The sequence below is a fragment of the Eumetopias jubatus genome, unplaced genomic scaffold (genome assembly GCF_037043125.1).
Source record: "Eumetopias jubatus isolate StellerSeaLion01/CBP00866 unplaced genomic scaffold, mEumJub1_p1.0 scaffold_13, whole genome shotgun sequence".
In the NCBI taxonomy this organism is placed as follows: domain Eukaryota; kingdom Metazoa; phylum Chordata; class Mammalia; order Carnivora; family Otariidae; genus Eumetopias; species Eumetopias jubatus.
Genome location: NW_028274819.1, coordinates 44,349,507 through 44,368,413, shown reverse-complemented (window position 1 = coordinate 44,368,413; position 18,907 = coordinate 44,349,507). Strand labels below are relative to the sequence as shown.

The window sequence follows — 18,907 nt, the reverse complement described above, 5'->3', positions numbered from 1 at the left end:
AACAGGATGTTTATATCATCGCAAAGTCTCTGCCCTCAAGATGCTTAATAATGGCAAAGAGCCAAACAGGAATGTCTGGCAGACACCAGTGATAGGACAAATCTAAATTTAAATCACCAGCCGCCGATAGGATGCAATGAGAAGAACACAGCGTCACTTCTATGATATTCCCACTAAAGACGCATAACCTGAGTCTAATCCTGAGGAAGTGTCAGACAAGCTCAGTCATTTTATAGAATTACCTGACATGTAATCTTCAAAAAGTTTCAAAGTCATAAAAGTCAAGGAAAGACTGAGGAACCATCCTAGACATAAAATCTAAGTGCATTCTGTGATTCTAAACTAGGTCTTTTGGCAATAAAGAGACAATTTAAGTCAAAACTGGAATAGGATTTGAGGGTTGGATGTATTAATGTTAATTTCCTGTGTCTGGTGGCTGTGTGTGGTTACACAGGAGAAGGTCCTTGTTTGTAGGAAATACACAAGAAAATACTTAAGGCAACTGGACATCATTCAACCACCTGCTCGTAGATGATTCAGGGGAAAACAAGTTCTTTGTACTGTTCTTGTAAGTTTTCCTTAAGGTCGAAATGGTTTTTAATTAAACGGGCCCAGCTCAAAGGCAGGGGCTGGTGGGGTAGAAAGGAAAAAGGGAAAAGCTGCACTTGTATCTTCCCTTCTAGATTTTTCCCTTTTCTTCCTGGTTTCCTCCTCTCGGAAGGTTGGGCTAAGATGTGGATGAGAGCATGCTGGGCTCAATCAAGAATATAGGCAAGGACTCTTGCCAGGCCTGATCTCCGGGCTAAATTCGTCCATTCCTTGATTTCTTCCCGTGGCACCATAGATCTGTACCGGGCACCGTGCCCAACAGCAGGGATGCAGAGATGAGCAGGGCACAGCCTCTTGGGAACTCGCAGTGGCAGGAATAGGACTATATGGTGTAGAAGGAGCCACACTGGGAAGAGTGCAGGGCTGGGGTGGGTGGGCACCCAGCCAAGTCTGGGGTGGTGCAGAAGGTCCAGAGAGCACAGTTCATAACCTGACAAACAAGGCAATAGGCGAGAGAGAGAGAGGAGACAGAGTGTGGAATTGTCCCTAGCCCAGAGAAAGCAAGGAATGTTTGAGAACCTGCATGTGGAGTCAGATGGTGGAGCAAGAAAGAGTGCAGTTGGGGGGGGGGGGGCGGTGGGGAGCTGCGGAGGTGGTGCTGTATCCTTTCCTTCACCAAAACATCCCTTCTTGGAGCGTTCAGCTGGGTATTGCTAATTTTTTAATAACAGAAATAATAATAAATAAAATATGTGCCAACATACCTTCTTATGATGAAAGTAGTATTTCCCATTTTACAGAGAGGAAACTGAGGCACATCAAGTCCAACACTGAAAGCAGTAGAGCTGGGATTTGAACCCCAGACAGCCCAACTCCACAGCCCAAGCTTTTGCTCTGCCACTCTACTGTATGAGTAGATCGTTGATGAGGCCGAGTTCTCACGAGGATTACTGGTCTTTTATAAAGAGGATTGTCTTTTATATCTAGTTCTCTAACGGTAGGGGCGAATGGGGGAGATGCTTGGGAATTGCAGTGGTTAGTACATCTTACCCACTCGAGTCCCTCTGCTCTCACCTGCTTGAACCCTCTCTGCCTGCACTGTCAGCAGTCGTGTGAGACCAACTGTGGGCCCAGGTAAGCCCGGAGCCAGGGCAGCTCATGATGGAGGAAGGAAACAAAGGGTCAAATCACAGAAGAAAGCTGAGGGTCAGGTCCAAAGGGCCCTCGGTGGGAAAGGCAGTCACAAGGGGGAGAAACAGGGCACCAAGCTGGATCAAGGTGAGCAGTTCAGGATGGAAACTGTAAATAAGGCAAAGGTGTATGAGGACCCTTGGTATGTGGTGCTGTAGGTGGCCCTTGGCCTCAGTGGGAAGAAGGCACTGTGTCTTTCTCCACCCTCTAGCTCTCCTCCACAGGACTCAGTTATTCATCCTGGCAAACATTTAGTGAGCATTTACTATGTGCTGGGCTTGTGCTAGCTATGGAGAGGGAAGAAGAGAGAACAAGGCTGAGGGACTGGCACATGAATATTGATATGAGAACCTGAAATTCCAGGTTCTCTCTTAAACAAGACTGCATTTCCATTTTCACTTTAGCCCCTGGAACAAAGCCAGGAATGTGGGAGGGAAGAGCCAGACCTCCCCTTCCCCCTCCCCCACACCCCTGCCCCCCACCAGCAGCCGCTATCATGGCCATTTCTAAAACAGCTTTTTACAGAAAGCCTAATTTCTCTGGCCATCACTACAGATTCTATTCCTAATCACATTTTGCAAGATGGTTCTTGACAGATGGCAACATTGCGTTAGAGAGTTTGCCCCTTGCAGATGGGCTCTGGAGTCGGTCAGGTCAAGGGTCAAGTCCTGGCTTTACCAAGTCTGAGTGGGTTTTCCTCCCTATAAAATCGAGATGAGGAGCTAAGGCATAGTGCCCCTTTGAATTTTTTAAATAGTCTACGCTTTACAGACCACCTTCCCAATACTCTTGCAAACTTGACATCATAGTCTTCATGGGAAATTAAGGCTCAGAGAGGTACTGTGATTTGAACTGGGTCATCCGACCCTGAGTGACAAGTCAAGATAGAAACCTGGTCTACACTTTTAAAACAGAAAGGATTTGCTGTGCTTTTGCTCCTTTTCTTTTATGATGATCAAAGTCACTGTAGACGCTGGGGACACCTACATAGACTCTCTTTGACAGTAGTTTTAGCTCGGAATTTCCTTATTGCATGGGAGTCATGAGAGTCCAGTGAAGAAAGCTGTGGTTTGTGGAGTCAGCTTCATTGGGTTCCTAATCCTGCCTCACTGATTAAGAGTTATGTAAACTTGGTCAAGATACCTGGTCCCTCTGTACCTAGGCTTTTTTCATCTGTTACAATAGTACCTACCTCATTGATGGGAGAATTAAACAAGACCATCTACGCCAGCGATTTTCAACCTTGGCTGCACATTAGAATCACCTGAGCAGCTTTTTAAAATTCACCAGTGTTGTGGTCCCCGCTCCGGAAATTCTGGTCTCCTTAGTCTAGGGTAGAATCGGGGTGTCAGCACTTTTTAGAAACTCCTCCAAATGATTTTAATGAGTAGCCAGGGCTGATGTTAAAAAGAAAAACCACAGGTGCAAAATGGTGTCACTTGGGCTAAGGCTTCAAGTCAGTAAACCAAGACTTAATACCTAACCTAACTGCAGTTACACCCCCCATAGAATATAACTTTATTTTATTATTTTTTTAGGGGGCTAGGGGCAGAGGGAGAGGAAGACACAGAATCTTAAGCATGCTCCACACCCAGCACAGAGCCTAACACGGGTCTCGACCCCATGACCCTGAGCTCATGATCTGAGCTGAAATCAAGAGTCAGACACTCAAACAACCGACTGACCACCCAGCTGCCCCCAAATAATATAATTTTTAACCAGTCCCTCGGGAATTTTCTGGTCAGCACTAATAAGGTAATCAGTTCCATGGGCCTTTTTTATCCACCAAAGGAAGATAAAGTAATTAATCTACTAAAATCCTTTTATCCCCAAATGAAGGTGACCTCACCTGAAATAATCCTTTTTTCTGCTTTTTGACTTCCTTGTCCTGCCCTTAAAAATCTTTGTCTTTCTGTAGCCCTTTGGAGCTCTTCTCTATTTGGTAGTTGGGATTTTGCCTGTTTTGTGAATTTATTAATAAAGCCAATTAGATGTTTAAAATTTATTTAGTTGACTTTTTGTTATTTAACACTGAGAACCCTTGAAGTATATAAAATCCTTACTACAGAGTGCCTGGCACATAGTAAGGACTCAGTAGATGTTAATTGTTATACAAGCTGATGATAAGGTCAAGGCCTGTGGACTCATGCTGGTGAATAGGTATGAGCATCCAGTGGGCCCAAGCCACTGGGCAATGCACTAGGGGTAGGTACCGAGATGAGCAAGAGAAAGTCCCTACTTCATAAGGGCTTAATTAACTCTTTAGTTGGGTAGAAAACACATAAATACATGATAAGTTAAATAGCAACATGAGGTTTAAAGTTGAAAGAAGAAAGGAAGATTTGGCATAGATGCTTTTCATATTGATTTAGTTCATTAATGCTCACAAGAGTGGATATTAACCCAAATCTGTAGGGCAGAAAACTGAGACATAAGCTGTAAATCATCCACTACACCCCGAAGAGGTAGATCCAGAGATCAAACCTGACTGGAAAGGTGATTCTCTTATACCATATCTTTATCATTCTGATTTCATAGTGATTATAAAGCAAAAGTAATGAACTAGTTGGGATTAGAATTTAGGAAAGTTTAAAAACAGTCCTGTATGTATGTATATATCTGTTAATCTATTTATCATTCTTTTCATTTTTCTTTCCTTCCTTCCATCCACCCATCCAATTCTGTTACCCAACATGGCCATAAAATAAGATTTTTAGGGGAGCCTGGATAGTTCAGTCTGTTAAGCGTCTGACTCTTGATCTCAGCTCAGGTCTTGGTCTCAGGGTCGTGAGTTCAAGCCCTGCATTGGGCTCCCTGCTGGGTGTGGAGCTACTTAAGAAAGAAGAAGAATATTTTTAGTTTAATCAAATATTTTGGCTAACATGCCAAACTTTGGGGTATATTTGGGGTATATTTTAAGTTAAGTGAAGTTTAAGTGAAGTTAAAAAAATTATCATTGAACTTCACTCCCAGTAAATCACAGAGGAATAGGATATGCTTTAAAGATGCTAGGGGTATCAGAGTATTTAATGCAGATTGACTACCCCGCCTAAACAGTAATACAAATAGAGGAAAACAAAATTAACATGATTAAATACATTCAGAGACTATTTATTCTGTTAATTGTTAAAATTTAGGCAACAGTCAAACTGCAAGAGGCTTGCAGCTGCAGCTCTAAAATAGCTGGTCCTCCCCTCAGCTGCTGCTAATTAATGCGATTCCCCTAATAACAGTTTTCTGATAGCAGAGAGACAGTGGTAAGTCAAAACAACTTCATTTTTATGCTGATAAGCCCTGACAACAACAACAACCAAAAGAGCCCAACGGATCCACATGGAAATGCTGCTCACTGCTGGCTTGTATGTAGTATTTCTCATGCACAGCTGACCTCCAGTGCTGGAAACTCATCACACACGTACATGGGTGTATGGGACAGCAGGGCAAGTCACATCATCACGTCAGCTACAGCTGTCCTGGGTCACAATGGGGTGATACCACAGGCCCCAGAAAGGAGCAGAAAAGTGCTCTGAACAATTGTCCATTGCCTGTGTAAGTGACATATCTTCTCTCAATTTGTCTGACACTTTTTTATCCCTGAAAGACAATTCCATGAGGCTCATTTGCACCATTCAGTATGCAGAACACCCACGGGGCAGAGTTAGCAGGACAACAGCTCAGAAGTTGCCAGTTTCTCTTCAGTCCAACCCATCTATGGTTGTCTTTGATCCATGTATTGATCCCCAGTCAGTTGCAGTTAATTGGATTTCCCAAAATATGTTGCACAAATCATAGCACTTTATTAATCAAAGAACTGGCTTGGCCTTCCTAAAGAGGATACAAGACACATGGAAAGCCAGGATCTATTAACTTTTCCTACTGACAGTCCAGCACAATATCTTCCCAAACTGGGCAAGTCAGTGGCATTAGACCTCTGGCCATGAGGGACTGCTGGTGCTCTCTGGGACAGCTTGAACAGACAAGAATCCAAGTCAGCAGGAAGTTGAATTCCAGATTTTCAGGATCAGCTACGTCAGTCCAAAGGAACACTATGCATGTCGATGCATTTGGATGTGGTGGGATTAAATAGAGTACAAAATGTCATTCACTGGAAGATCATTACCAAGTATCCTTCTAGGATAAGGATTCTGCTAGTTCATTTTCTTGAAATGTATCTTACTTTGTATCAGAAACATAATTAACATGGAGCCATCCAGAAAAATAGGGAAATGTACATCCCATTCCAATGGCATGAACTCAACCACTCGTGAACACAAAACAAAGTAGTGCCCAGGGAAAAAGTTCGATCTGTGGGTTCACCACACTGGGGGGGGGGTGTCCAGCTTCGAAGATGTCTGTTGTGCTGCCCTCTGGAGGTGGTGACCCTCTGGTTTTACTCTTATCCTCACAGAGATGGGGAAATTGAAGCCTTCCCCTCCCTCCCTCTGTTTCTCTCCATCTCCACTGTGACTTCTGTCCCTACTCTGTGAAGGTTCTAGGCATTTCCCAGGGACACATGCTCTCAAGCTAACCATCCTCATCTCTCCAAGATACACAACATGTAAATGTGGTTACACCTTCACCTTTGCGAGAGATATTTTTATTTATTTGTTGGGTTTTAATTTATTCTTTGCCTACTTGAGGAAAAAAAGATTTGCAGTACCTTGTTCAACATGGATAAGGGGCTCACTCTTAACTCCCCCATGTCAAGAGTTAGTGAAAGTTTTTTTAATTTACCATATATTTTTCAGAAAGAACGTGTCACTTGCGTTCTTCTCTGCATTAAAATGAGGTCCCATTACTTCTCTTCTACATTATTTTTCAGAAAAATAAAGCTCTTGTCTCACTTGCTTTCTCTTTCTTTCTCTCTTTCCTTCTTCCCTTCCTCCCTCCCTCCCTCCCTTCCTTTCTTAACTTCTCTCTGAAAGTATTCTCTATGAGAAAGGGGAGAAAACAGGACAGGTCATACCCAGATTTTGTGGCCTCCATGTGTTCTCGTGTTGTTGCCCTAGAGCTCGGGGGGGGTCCAGTGTGACCATGGCATAATGCTCATCAGCTCATATGACGCAAGAATGAAGTCAGATGCTACGAGAGGGCCACAGATGTTGAAAAGAAGAAGCCTGGGACAAATCTGGAGTGAGTCAAAATGTAAGGCCTATGGGTATCTTTTGCAAAGAGTCAAAGGATGAGCAAAGTGGAACGCATAGTACAATCAGCAATGGTTTTTTTCCATAAAGGAACTCTGTCCCGGGTTTAACTTCCTCCTGGCAGACATACCATCATCCTGCTGATTCCCAACATTGTGAAGGGATTTTGAATTCAACCTGAATGGTTCCTTTTGAGAACAATGGCTGCCATTGGCCAAACTGCCTGGCTGGAACAAAGCGAAGCAGACTTAACTGGTCTTTGTGCAGTGGGAAATGTTTCGTGACTCAGACCAGTCACTGTTTGCTGTTTACCCCGCACTCTGGGCAGCACTGCTAACACAAAGGACCTTATGCTTCTTGCCAGATCGTGGACATATGGTAGACACTCAACACGATGTGTTGAATATAAAAGAGTTGACTTTTGGGTAAAGTCAGTAATATGAAAACATATCACATCAACACACCTTCGGCGCTTTTTGCACGGAAGGCCCGACGCTCAGTGCTAGAGGGGCCAGGGCATACAAAAAAGTCCCTTCCCTGAAAAACCTCAGAATTCAGTCAGAAGTACAAAACATGAACACTCAATAAGTTAAATTGTAGTACAAGACATTGCAGTTTAAGCAAAACTCGAGTGTCCCGTGCCCAAATGCCAAATGAACAAGAAAGATCAGTGGTGTTCTAGAAACCCAGAGGAGGTCACTTCTGACAGTCCCGGTCAATGAGACTCTGAGGCAGCGGTGAGGTTAAATGGTGACAGATGGGGGGAGGCAGGAGGGGCGTGCATTCTTGGCTTATCAAGTAGCAGGGGCAGAAGCCAGGAGGGGTTGTGTGCCACACGTTCTGCACCCAGGGAAATGGCAGGGCTGAGTTCAGGTAGTTGGGCAGAGTCAGGGGGACAGTAGGGGTGGGGTGTGTGTAGCAGACCGTGATGGCAGCTTGCATCCTGGTGTTCAGGAATGTGGACGTTTAGCCCAGAGTTTAGACCGTGATCTCTAAGTGAGAGAGGCACCTTTGTGTAGAGCCCCAGTGCTGGGGTCAAGCAGGGCAGGGTGGAGGTGGGAGGTGACATAATAGGACCACGGCACCACTCTGCCTAATAGTCGGTGAAAGGAAGTGATAATGTGCTAGAGGTGACAGTTAATCCCCTGGCAGAGTGTAGGTGAATTGGATGGGTCGGCAAGAGGAAGAGACGCCTTAGGAGGTTACTACAGTAATCATCCGGGTAGCCCTTCATTGACTCCTCCGTGCGTGTCCTTCCTCGGGCAGGGAGGGAGGTTGGGGGACTTGGGTGGGGACTAACAGGCGTGAAAAGCATGACTCCAAAATTTAGAGCAGTGCTTCTTATAGAATCTGTCCCCAAAACAATGCTCGTACTTAAATTTTGCAGACTGCTTTTTCAGGGACTCAGGAATCTTCTGAAACCCGCTCACGGGCCATGAATCCCTAGCTAAGAACCATCACCCCCACCCCCACCCCCACCCCCACAGTCCCCAGCCCAGCCTAGAGGATGGAGACTCTCCTAACCCCCAGATCTGCTGCTCTACTGGGAGCTCCCGTTTCCACAGCAGAAAGCCGGGGGTGACAGGGAGGCTCTGGGAGGAACAGAAAGGATGTCAAGTGCCCAAGGCGTAAGGACCTTGCTCTGTCGCCTGAACTGCTTCCTTCCATTTGAGAGAACGGTGCTGCCAGTCGTGGCTTGTGGGAGCCCACAGAAAGGAGGCAGCGGAGGCCACGGCAGAGCGGGACCGAGTGGGGAAGGGGATGACTTGTATGAGCCAGCCAGGAGTGCCTTTATGATATGGAAGCATTTCCTCGAGCAGAGAGGCTGAGATGGTTATGTGATGACAGCCGTGCCCTGCCCAGAGCAGCAAGGCCCGCAAGGCACACCGGGAAGCCCAGGAGCGATGCTGCTCTTCTGTTTCTTGTCCAGTCGAGACAGGTTCTATTTCAGATCAGAGCATAGTCTGGAGAGAGAGAGCAGTTGAAGCCTTGGGTGCTTGGAACAAAAATTTAAACTTTATCTTTAGGAAAAAAAAAAAGCATATATGTTAGTTGGAGATTTTATTAAATAGAATGACAGTCATGCGATTTCACATATCTGCTATCCTTCATTTCAGACCCAACAGTGGTTCTGAAGCTTTTCGAGGTCAGGGACCCCTTTGGAGAAACAGAGGAAGACCGTGAACTCTTCACCAGACATATGCACTTGTGCACATCACACAAAATTTCATCATCCTGAGACTTGTCTGCGGACCCCCAGATTAAGAACCCTAGGTTCAAAGAGCCTCGGTCAGATCCTCTGCTAGTTTCCAGGCCAGCAGTGATGAAGGTCCCAGGGGTGGAGTGGCTCACAGTACGCTGAGGGTTTATAGATGTGAAGATGTTGGAGGGAAAAGTGAGGCAGGTGCTGACCAGCAGCTTGGCTGGATGAGCCATTATCCAGCAGAATCATGGGTTCAGCCATGTCAGAGAAAAAGCGAACCCAACTGTCAGCTGTCCCCACTGGGAACACCCCAAGTACCAGTAATCATGTCATGAAATGCTGAGTAGCATGCTAAGGCTGATTAGGGGCGGGGGGGAGGGAATTTTCAGGAACATCAAACCCCAGGCTATTGCAATCTTAAGAGAAAGAGATTTTGGGCCTAAAGATGTATCGTGAGATAGTGCCTTCACCCCAGGCTCAACAATTAGATGTATTTCTCTTTGCAAGGTGAAAAAACGCCATGGATCAGTTAAGCCAGAGGGAGGAATCCATGAAGGGTCAAAAGATGCTGAAAAAATACTGATAGTTTGGTTTAAAATAATTCTAGAAAATAAGAAATGGTCGTGTTCACTACCCAGAATTGCCTACCTATCAGAGCTCCCACAACTGGGAATACATCCTGCAGTCTATTTACTTTGTCCATGTGAGTTTATTTAAGATTTTTCCAACAGATGACAAATTTCCAACCAGTGATCTAACAGATTCCCCTAAGGGTTCCCACTGTTTCCTCAGCCACAGCTTACAGGCATATAAAAGCCTCCTCCAGAGGGGGAAAAAAAAAAAAAAAAAAAGGATATTTCACTCTCCTGTGTGTTCCTGTCAAACTCCCACCCACCCTGCTTCCTTTCCAGCACATCACTCTTCACACCGGTTTGTTCCTGCAGGCCTGCCTGCTCTCTTCCGAGTCAATGTGAACAGGTGCCTGTCCCTGGAGTCCTATCAAAAGTCCCGGCAAAGGGCAGAATGACCTCCCACCCACCAAATCCAGCGCGTCTTTCTCCGACTCTTCTGATCAAAGCATCCCTGCCCCCACCCCCACCAGCATCCTCCAGTGGCTCCCCAGTGCCATCTCCTGGCCCAATATCTAGGGTCAGCAGAATGGGCTCTCCCTCACCTTTTGAACTACCCTCCCCTGTGCTCCCACAATGGTTTGTTCATACAAACCTCTTTGTATCAGTTAGGTGTACTTTTGAGAGGAGCACTCATAAGAAACTTGACTAATGATAACATCAACAAATAGAGGGATTTTTTTGGTTTGTTTCTGATATAACATTAAAAGGCCAGATGTAGGTGACTGCTCGGATTGTTTCTGTAGCTAAACAATGTCAGGGCCAGGGTCTCTGCTTTTTTTCTCTGCCTTTTCCTCATGGTCACAGAATGGCTGCTTTGTTTCCCACATTGTGTTTGTAGTCAAGGCTAGAAAAAAACAGGGACAGGCAAGGTAGGTCATTAATTTTTTTCAGCTGGAAAGCAAAGCTTTCTCAGATGGTCTCTCCTCCATCCTGCAAACCTCCCCTTCTGATAAAGAGGCCACATGTGGGGCACATGTACCCACTCCTCAGCTGCAAGGAAAGCTGAGGCAGTGAGAACAGGACCATTGTGACCGGCTTACCTGGTACCACCCCCCAAAGATCAGGGTTATGAAATCATGAAAGACGAAGGCATGGGTACTGAGTAGATGCCAGCACTCATTATGCAGGCTTCTGAGTCAACAGATTACTTATCTCTCTCTCTCTCTTTCTTTCCCTCTCTCTCTCTCTTGCGCGCGCACTCTCTCATCAGGCTGTTGACTATTGGATGTCACACTAGGCCTTATTCATCCTTGTACCTCCACTTCCTCACACAGCTCTATGGCACCTACTCTGATAAACAAAACATGAGTAAATGAATGCCTGTCTGGTTTGAATGCCTCTCATATCTAAATTAGCTCTTTTAAAACATAATCCAGTTTTCTTTTCTTTTCACATCTCTCTTATGAAAATCAATTCCTCATTGTTAATTTCCCATTGGATTTTGGGAAGGTAAAATGTAAAGTGCTGGAGCAATAGTATTGACAAGCTATATGATAAAGATTAGGTCTGAAATTGGACAATAATAAGAGAAAAATGGAACCATGATAAGCTCGTTATCCCCAGGGTCATGGGGTCATTCTGAGAAGAAATAAACTGTGTTTAAAAATACTTCTCCAATTTTTGTTAAAATTAAAACTGGGTCTTTGTAGATATGTAAACATTGTAACGATGTTCAATGATGTGATTCAAGAGCTTGAGAAATCCAATGATCATCATACAAGGTCGGGAATGGAATGTAGTCTTGTTAAGAACCAAACAGACCTCTCAGCCAGATTCCGGTCATAACATAAGCTGTGTGTGTACGTGCAGCACTGTGGAGAGCTGGTAGCCCGGGTTAGGTATAGAAAGACTATGGATGGGGTGCCTGGGTGGTTCAGTCAGTTGAGCATCTGCCTTCAGCTCAGGTCGTGATCTGAGGGTCCTGGGATCGAGACTTGCACTGGGCTCCCTGCTCAGTAGAGAGTCTGCTTCTCTCTCTCTCTCTCTCCCCCCCCCGCCCCTCCCCACTGCTCATTCTCTCTCTCTCAAATAAATAAATAAAATCTTAAAAAAGAAAGAAAGAAAGAAAAAGACTATGGATGGTGGACCTACCTAGGGACTCTTTCTGGAGTGCCGCTCTAACTGCTACAAAGTGCCCATCCCTGTTTACAGACTCAGCCTCTGTGGCATCTTTCCAAGAAGTTATTGTGATGGACCTCATTCCTACCACCTCTACCCCTACCTCATCCCAGCCAGAATTGGCCTGTTACCCCTGAGTCACCATGGCACTTGTAGATGATTCTCCACTTGGGGTTCCAACATACCATGTATTCTGAGAGTCATTTGAGAATGTTCTTTCTTAGAGTGTGGCAGCTTGTCATAGGCACACTTTCTTTAGGATGGCGTCATCTGGCCCTCATCTAACCCTATTACACCATTTTATTACCAGACTCCAGCCTGGTGGATGGTACCAATGTCAATGTCCTCACCATAACATTATACAGACTGAACTTTTACAAAATGTTACCGTTGGGGAAATTGGACAAAGTGTATGATTCCTCTGTATTATTTCTTAAAACTGCATGTGGATCTGCAATTATCTCAATACAAATTCCAAAAATTTAAAAAAAAATTCCTCCTTGCCCCTTCTGTCTTTTGTTTCAGTGGTTGACATCACCATCCCTCCCTCTAGTCACTGGGGCTGTCTCTTAACCTACCTCCCTCTGATAGCTGTCTCATCTGTAAGACAGGGATAATGGTAGCACCTACTTCATGGGATTGTTGGGAGGATTAAATGAGTTAATATTTGTGAAGGACTTGGTGTTTCATTGTTAAAGAAACAAAAAACAAATAAACTATCTTGTACTCCACCTCCTCTTTCTGCCCACGTCCTGTAAGTTACCCAGGCCTGATAAATTTTCCTACAACGTGTGTCTCAGATTCTCTATTTCCACTGCCCCAATCTTAATTCAAACCTTCAGGGCCGCCATCATTGCCTCCAGTTGGAGCCTTGCGAAGGCCAATTTAGTCACTGTTCTTCTGCCTCCTGTGGCTCCTCCATCGTCTCACTCAACATTGATTTCCTGTTTCCTTTATTTGTCTCTCTCTTCTCCCACTAGACTAGGATCTCCTTACTGGAAGGCACTGTCTCTTATTCATCTTTGAGTTTTCAGCTCCTATCAGGTGTCTAACACAAAATAAGTCCTCAGTAAGTGTTTTATGAATGACTGATAATTAAGCAGGAATAATCTCATGGCAGTTACTAGCATTGCTTCTTTGCAGTAATGGTAGATGACTATTCCAGTCTCTGAGTCTATAGCTTTTGTGACCCCAAATGTAGATTATGACTTCACTGTTGGGCAGCCAGGCCAACTTTACTGTTGGCCATGAGCTGAGATGCTTCCCCAAATCCAACTCATGGGTATTGTGGATAGAGCCCTGCAGATAAGCTTTCACTTTTCTTCTCCCATGGGCACATTATGACGGGAGGCCAGGGTGCCTATTAACTCCTGGACATAGCTTCATGTCCTGACATCCACCTAAAGCCATATAAAAAACTGGGAAGAGTTTGGATCACGGAATGCACCCAGTCTCTGTTGTTTAACATGAGACCATGATCAGTTTAGTACTTGGCATCCTCGTGAAGTAAAATAAGGCACGTAGCCTCAGCCCCTGATGATATTACCATCACTATGACTCTAATATTTTATTTCTGGGTGCTCCCACAGAGTTGTTCTTTCATTGGTAGATGGAAGTGATGTCACTGGTTATAAGCTGGACCACTTCCATGAGAAAACATCCCTGAGATTGTAGGCAAAGTTTTTAAAGCACCCCAAGAAATGTTCAGTACCAGGGATTTTACTGGACTTGGGAAGAGCGTTGGCAACCTTAGTCTGGAGACCACAAACCTGAGCTCCGTTTTGGCCATTCATTATCTCTGCCTGAAGCAGCTGACCAAGGTAGCACCCTTACTCCTCTCTCCACAAGCCAAGGAGACAGACCGGATGTTAATCATAATAATAGCTACTGTTTATTAAGTACTTTTACGTGCCAAGCTCTTGCTAGGAGATGGTGATTTAACAACAGTAAGGATAATGGCTACTACATAGTGACTATTTACTTCACGCAACAGCCATGTATTAAGGACCTTACATGAATTATCTCTATACAGCAGTGACCCAGGCACTGAAGATCCATGTGAATTTTTAAATCATTTCCTAGCCTGATTTCTCCCACGTCCTTCAGTTTCTAATATCTCCATATCCCTTTTTGGTGAGAGCAGGGGTCCAGGCCTAGCCTGAGACAGCATACCCACAACTTAGCAAACTCTAACTTTATCCCAACAAGAAAATTCCCCAAGGAAAAATAACAGCAAATGACTAAACCCTGCAGACAGAAAAGGGTCAAGTATCCAAGAGATCCAGAAATGCTCCACCACTTTAGGTTTAAAATAAAACTTTTGAAATGATTAGTAAGTTATTTAGAACCTCAATATTCCAAAGTTTGAGAAGTTAACATATGAGAAATTTAATTTAGATTCCTTAACATGCTCTCTCATGATAAGAGAGCATTCAGTGTATCAGTGTATAAATGCTATGTAACAGGACTGCCAAATTGCAACACAGAATGGGAGAAATTTGTCATTTTGAATTGCTAAGGGAATTCTTACCAACAGTTTTCTCATCTTATAAAGCTATTATTTTTCTGAACTATAATATTTATAAATCTCAGCTGAATTTTATACTTTTGATGGGAACATCTCAAAATGAAATGCATTTTCTCAGAATATAAATTTTCTCAGGAGTTGACCAGATGAGGAATAAAAAGAAACATCTTCTGCAACCAAGCGTACCAAATCTCGGTCTCTGCCGGCATATCCGCAAGTGAATGTTGGTCTTCCCCAGAGTTCTGGGTTCAACCTGACTCTCTTCTCACTCTGTACACTTGCCCTGGGTGACATCAGCGCCTCAGAAACTTCTGCTCCAGTGACTCACATGCCCCTGCTCCCCACCCCCCACATCCCTCCTGAGTTACAGTTCCCTATGTCTAAGGTCACTAGATCGGCCACCATCATGCCCTACAGACCACTGAACCTTAAATTCTCTCCTTTTCCCCAAACTCTGTTCCTTCTCCTTGAATCCGAGTACTACAACACTGGTAACATCAATAGAAGTAAGTAAGATACAGTTCCTGCTCTCGAGAACTTTATATGCTAGTACAGGAGATAGAAAAGTAAATAGGCTGTTACAGTACAGGTTATTAAGTGCTATGGTGGAAGACACCCAAGAGGCTGTGGCTCATAGGAAGAGCACCTAACCAAGCAGCCAGTCAAGAAACCAATCTTAATGGGTATGAGTTCTGGGTAACTGAAGTAAGTGTGTGTGTGTGTGTGTGTGTGTGTGTGTGTGTTATGCTCATATGTGTGTTGAGACGTCACAGAAAAGGACAGAAGGAGTCCCATGGACAGAGGCCCAGGGGCAGAGATTGCAAAGGCAAATATAGTGTATGGCTTGGACAGAGTGCTCAGGAGGGATTAGATAAAGATAAAGTCAGATCAGAACAAGCCTTGTATCCCACATTTGATCTGCACAGAGTTTGAAATCCAAAGGGTATAATCCAGAGGTTTGGCCAAGCATGGGCATGGAGATGTATGCTCAGTCTTCGTGGAGAGCTCAGGTGATCATGACCCAGGCTCCAGGGAAACCCACCAAAGTCTCAGTTCTTCACAGTATGTTCCATGAGATGCTAAAATGGAGCCAAGGAAAGTCAATTTGAGGTTACATTTCATAATAACACTTACCTCACAAGCCAATTATACTTTTTATATGTGATCATCTTTAATCCCTTACAACCATGCTGGACGTAGGACAGGTCCTGAGCTTTGGAGATAGACAGGGGAAACCTCAAAACCTTGAGCGTGTTATTTACCCCCCTGCATCTCGGTCATCATCACCGGTAAAGGGGAAATTAGCTGCAAACTTTCATCTTAATCCTTCTAAAACTGAGAGCATTTTAACAAGTTTGCTTGTTAAAGTTGACCTAAACTGACAGGAAACTAAGATTTTTATTTACTGTCTTATTATGAATATTCTTACATTTTGCTACAGAATATTGATGGGTTTGATTATGGGGATGTTAATAGTACATTATCATCTTAACTTCCTAATATCTGTAAAATTCTGTATTCAAAAATGCATCTAACCTAACAGTTTTGGATGAAGAAGGAATTTGAGGAGTTGTAATATATGTAAAACATAAGATATATAAGGTAATGTACATAAAGGGCCTCCCTAGCACAGTGACTAGCACATAAGAAGGGCTCAGAAATTAGAACTATTATCAAAAAGAGAGAGTAAGCCATCATAGACTTCGTAAAACAAGGCATGAAGGAAATGAAAACATCTTATAAGAAATACATGTTTTCTATCTCTGTCCACCCACATTTTTACAATTATACTTTTGAAAATTTGGGGTGATTTAATTTTTCTAAACGTGATCATAGGCTTTGCCATTATTCTCTTATTCACAGCAGGAGGACGAAAATTCAGAGTACTTGTTACAGATGCTAACAAAGGCAGATTTGGGGAGATTCTGGGAGAGGAAACAGTACCAGCAAGGGCCCAGTAGAGTGGAAGAGGTGTTCAGATAAGAGAAAGTTTATTCCCCTTCTCAAACTCTGGAACCCAAGGAGCATGGCACAAAATGGGGACAAATGAAGTCAGAGGAGCGTTTGGGAGAAATTTTATGAAAGCCCTTGAATACAGTGGTAATTTTGCATTTTATCCTATAGGTCGGGGTTTTCAAGCCACGTTAGCAAGAGAGTTTTGTTTTGTTTTGTTTTAAGTAGATTCCACGCTGAACCCAATGCAAGGCTTGAACTCAAGATCCTGAGATCAAGACCTGCGCTGAGATCAAGAGTCTGACCCCCAACTGACTGAGCCAGCCAGGCATCCCAAGTGAATTTTGTTGAAGTAGAATTTAATTTGCCTGGGAACTCTACACTGCAACCACCCACCAACTCATTTTTACTCTATGGGCCAAGTGCTCTTTTTATTTATTTTATTTTATTTTTTATTTTATTTATTTTTTTTTTTTTTTAGAGAGGGGAAGAGGTGGGGAAGGGTGAGGGAGAAGGAGAAAGAAAATCTTAAGCAGGCTCCATGCCCAGCATGGAGTTCAGTCTTACAACCCTGAGATCATGACCTGAGCCAAAATCAAGAGTCGGATACTTAACAGACTAAGCCACCTGGGCACCCCCAAGTGCTCTTTTTATTTTTTTTTTAAGATTGTATTTGCTTATTTCAGAGAGAGCACAAGCAGGGGAAGGGTCAGAGGGAGAAGCAGACTCCCCACTGAGCAGGGAGCCTGTTGTGGGGCTCGATCCCAGAACCCTGGAATCAGGACTTAAGCTGAAGACAGATGCTTAACTGACTGAGCCACCCAGGCATCCCCCAGGTGCTCTTTTTAAAAGAGCAAATCTGATTATCTCATTTCTTAGGACGCACTTGTCAAAGAGATCTTACCAAGCTTGGTGTAAAATGCCATCTCCTTGCAGACTCGGGGGTGATGTAGCCCTGTGCACCTCCCCAGCTCATCTCACACTATCTCCCTGACTTAACCACTGGTCAATTCTGCGGTGAGCCATGACCCTCCCACATCAAGGATCTTTAAAGGATGTCCTCTCCTTTGTCTCTCTCTCCCACTTGCCCTAGTGAGCTCCTACTCTTTCCAATCTAAGCCTTCTTTTCTGAGGGGAGTCTTTCCTGGCTTGGTCAGGACCCCCTGTGTTATACTCTCCCACATCCTGGGGACTTCTCTGTTCAGCACTTAATCACGGTCATGTTAAATGATTAGCTGTGGATTTAGCTGTCTGGCGCTTTCTCCCCACTATGCTGTCAACTTTGAGAATGGGAAGTGGCCCCATCTGACTTGTCCCTGGCCAGTGTCTGGCTACTAAGCAGGGGGAAGACAAACGGGAGAGGAGGCCACTTTGGTAGGAAAGAAGATGAAGCGTTTAGTTGAAGGAAGAATGCCAAGCCTGGGCTACTTCCCACAAGTCCTTCTCCTCACCCTCCACAGGGGTCTCTGAGGCTCTTCTTGGCGGGGAACCCTCTGAAGTGGTAGATAATGGGATGCTCTGACTAACAAAAGGCTTTGTAATTTGGCTTTGGAATGCGTGTTTTCAAGAGAGTTTTCTTGGCCTGAGGAAACTTTCAGCTTGATGGTCAACAGAATGGATCAATGATCAAAGTAGCTTTGCAGAAACAAGAAGCATATTTCATTCATTTATTTCAACATCTCATCTCTCTTGGGTAAGGAAAGACTGTAAAAGACATCTGTAGCCTGGTCTGAATTTTATTCTTTTGTGCAAGACTGGGTTTAGAGTAGATGTTTCTTTGGAAAGTAGTCTTGGCCTAGGCCCACACCATAGAGAAAACTGCCTCCATGTTCTGTAGAGCCATGTACACATTGACCCCTGCCTGGGTCTGCAGTCATGTGACACAGGGCAGATCATGTGACCCTAACCCTCCTTTAGTGTGCTTAGCTGTAATGGAGCCAAGGGATCCCTTTCTCTGTGAAATAGGGCCAATCAAAGTAAAAATTACCTTTTGATTGAGTAGCGTTGCTGAAGAAAATCAACAGAAAGGGCTCGAAATCCACTGGTACCATTTCATTGCTAAGTGTTGTAGACTTCACATTACAGGAACGCTGGGTTTCAGGGTTCAACGTCTGTGAGACCAGCTGAAAATACACAGCAGAGTGGGTTAAAGGAGACGGAGTCTGTCTGTGCAGTCCTAGATTAAAGGGAAAATGTGTGCTGGCCAGAAGTAATTTTTCAGCCTCCAAATATTCTTTCCAGATTCCAGGATCCTGTGTTTGACATGTTTAAGAGAGAGATATAACAGCTGAAATTGTCTTTGTTCAGAATGTAGGAGACAGTTTCGTCTAGACTTTCAGGAAAGATAGAGAATGACATTTTCAGAGCAAATCAAAATACATTTTCAAATTCTTTTTTTCCCCTTCAGAAGAGGACCTGACATGCTTTTCTGATTTGAATTTGGTGGGTTTTTAAATGACTTCAATCATTTGATACAAAACTGGAATAAAATGAGCCACTGAGAAAAGTTACTGAAAATGCCATTAGTTCACTTTCTTACCTTAACAATAATATTAGCACCACCACCAACAGCACAACAACTAATATTTAT

General features: G+C 44.0%; 1 protein-coding gene across 1 annotated transcript in view; it reads left to right on the top strand.

The window, feature by feature from the left end:
- The window catches only part of SPON1 (spondin 1), a 181,608-nt gene that overhangs the window by 14,552 nt on the left and 148,149 nt on the right, over positions 1–18,907 (top strand). The window lies entirely within an intron of this gene.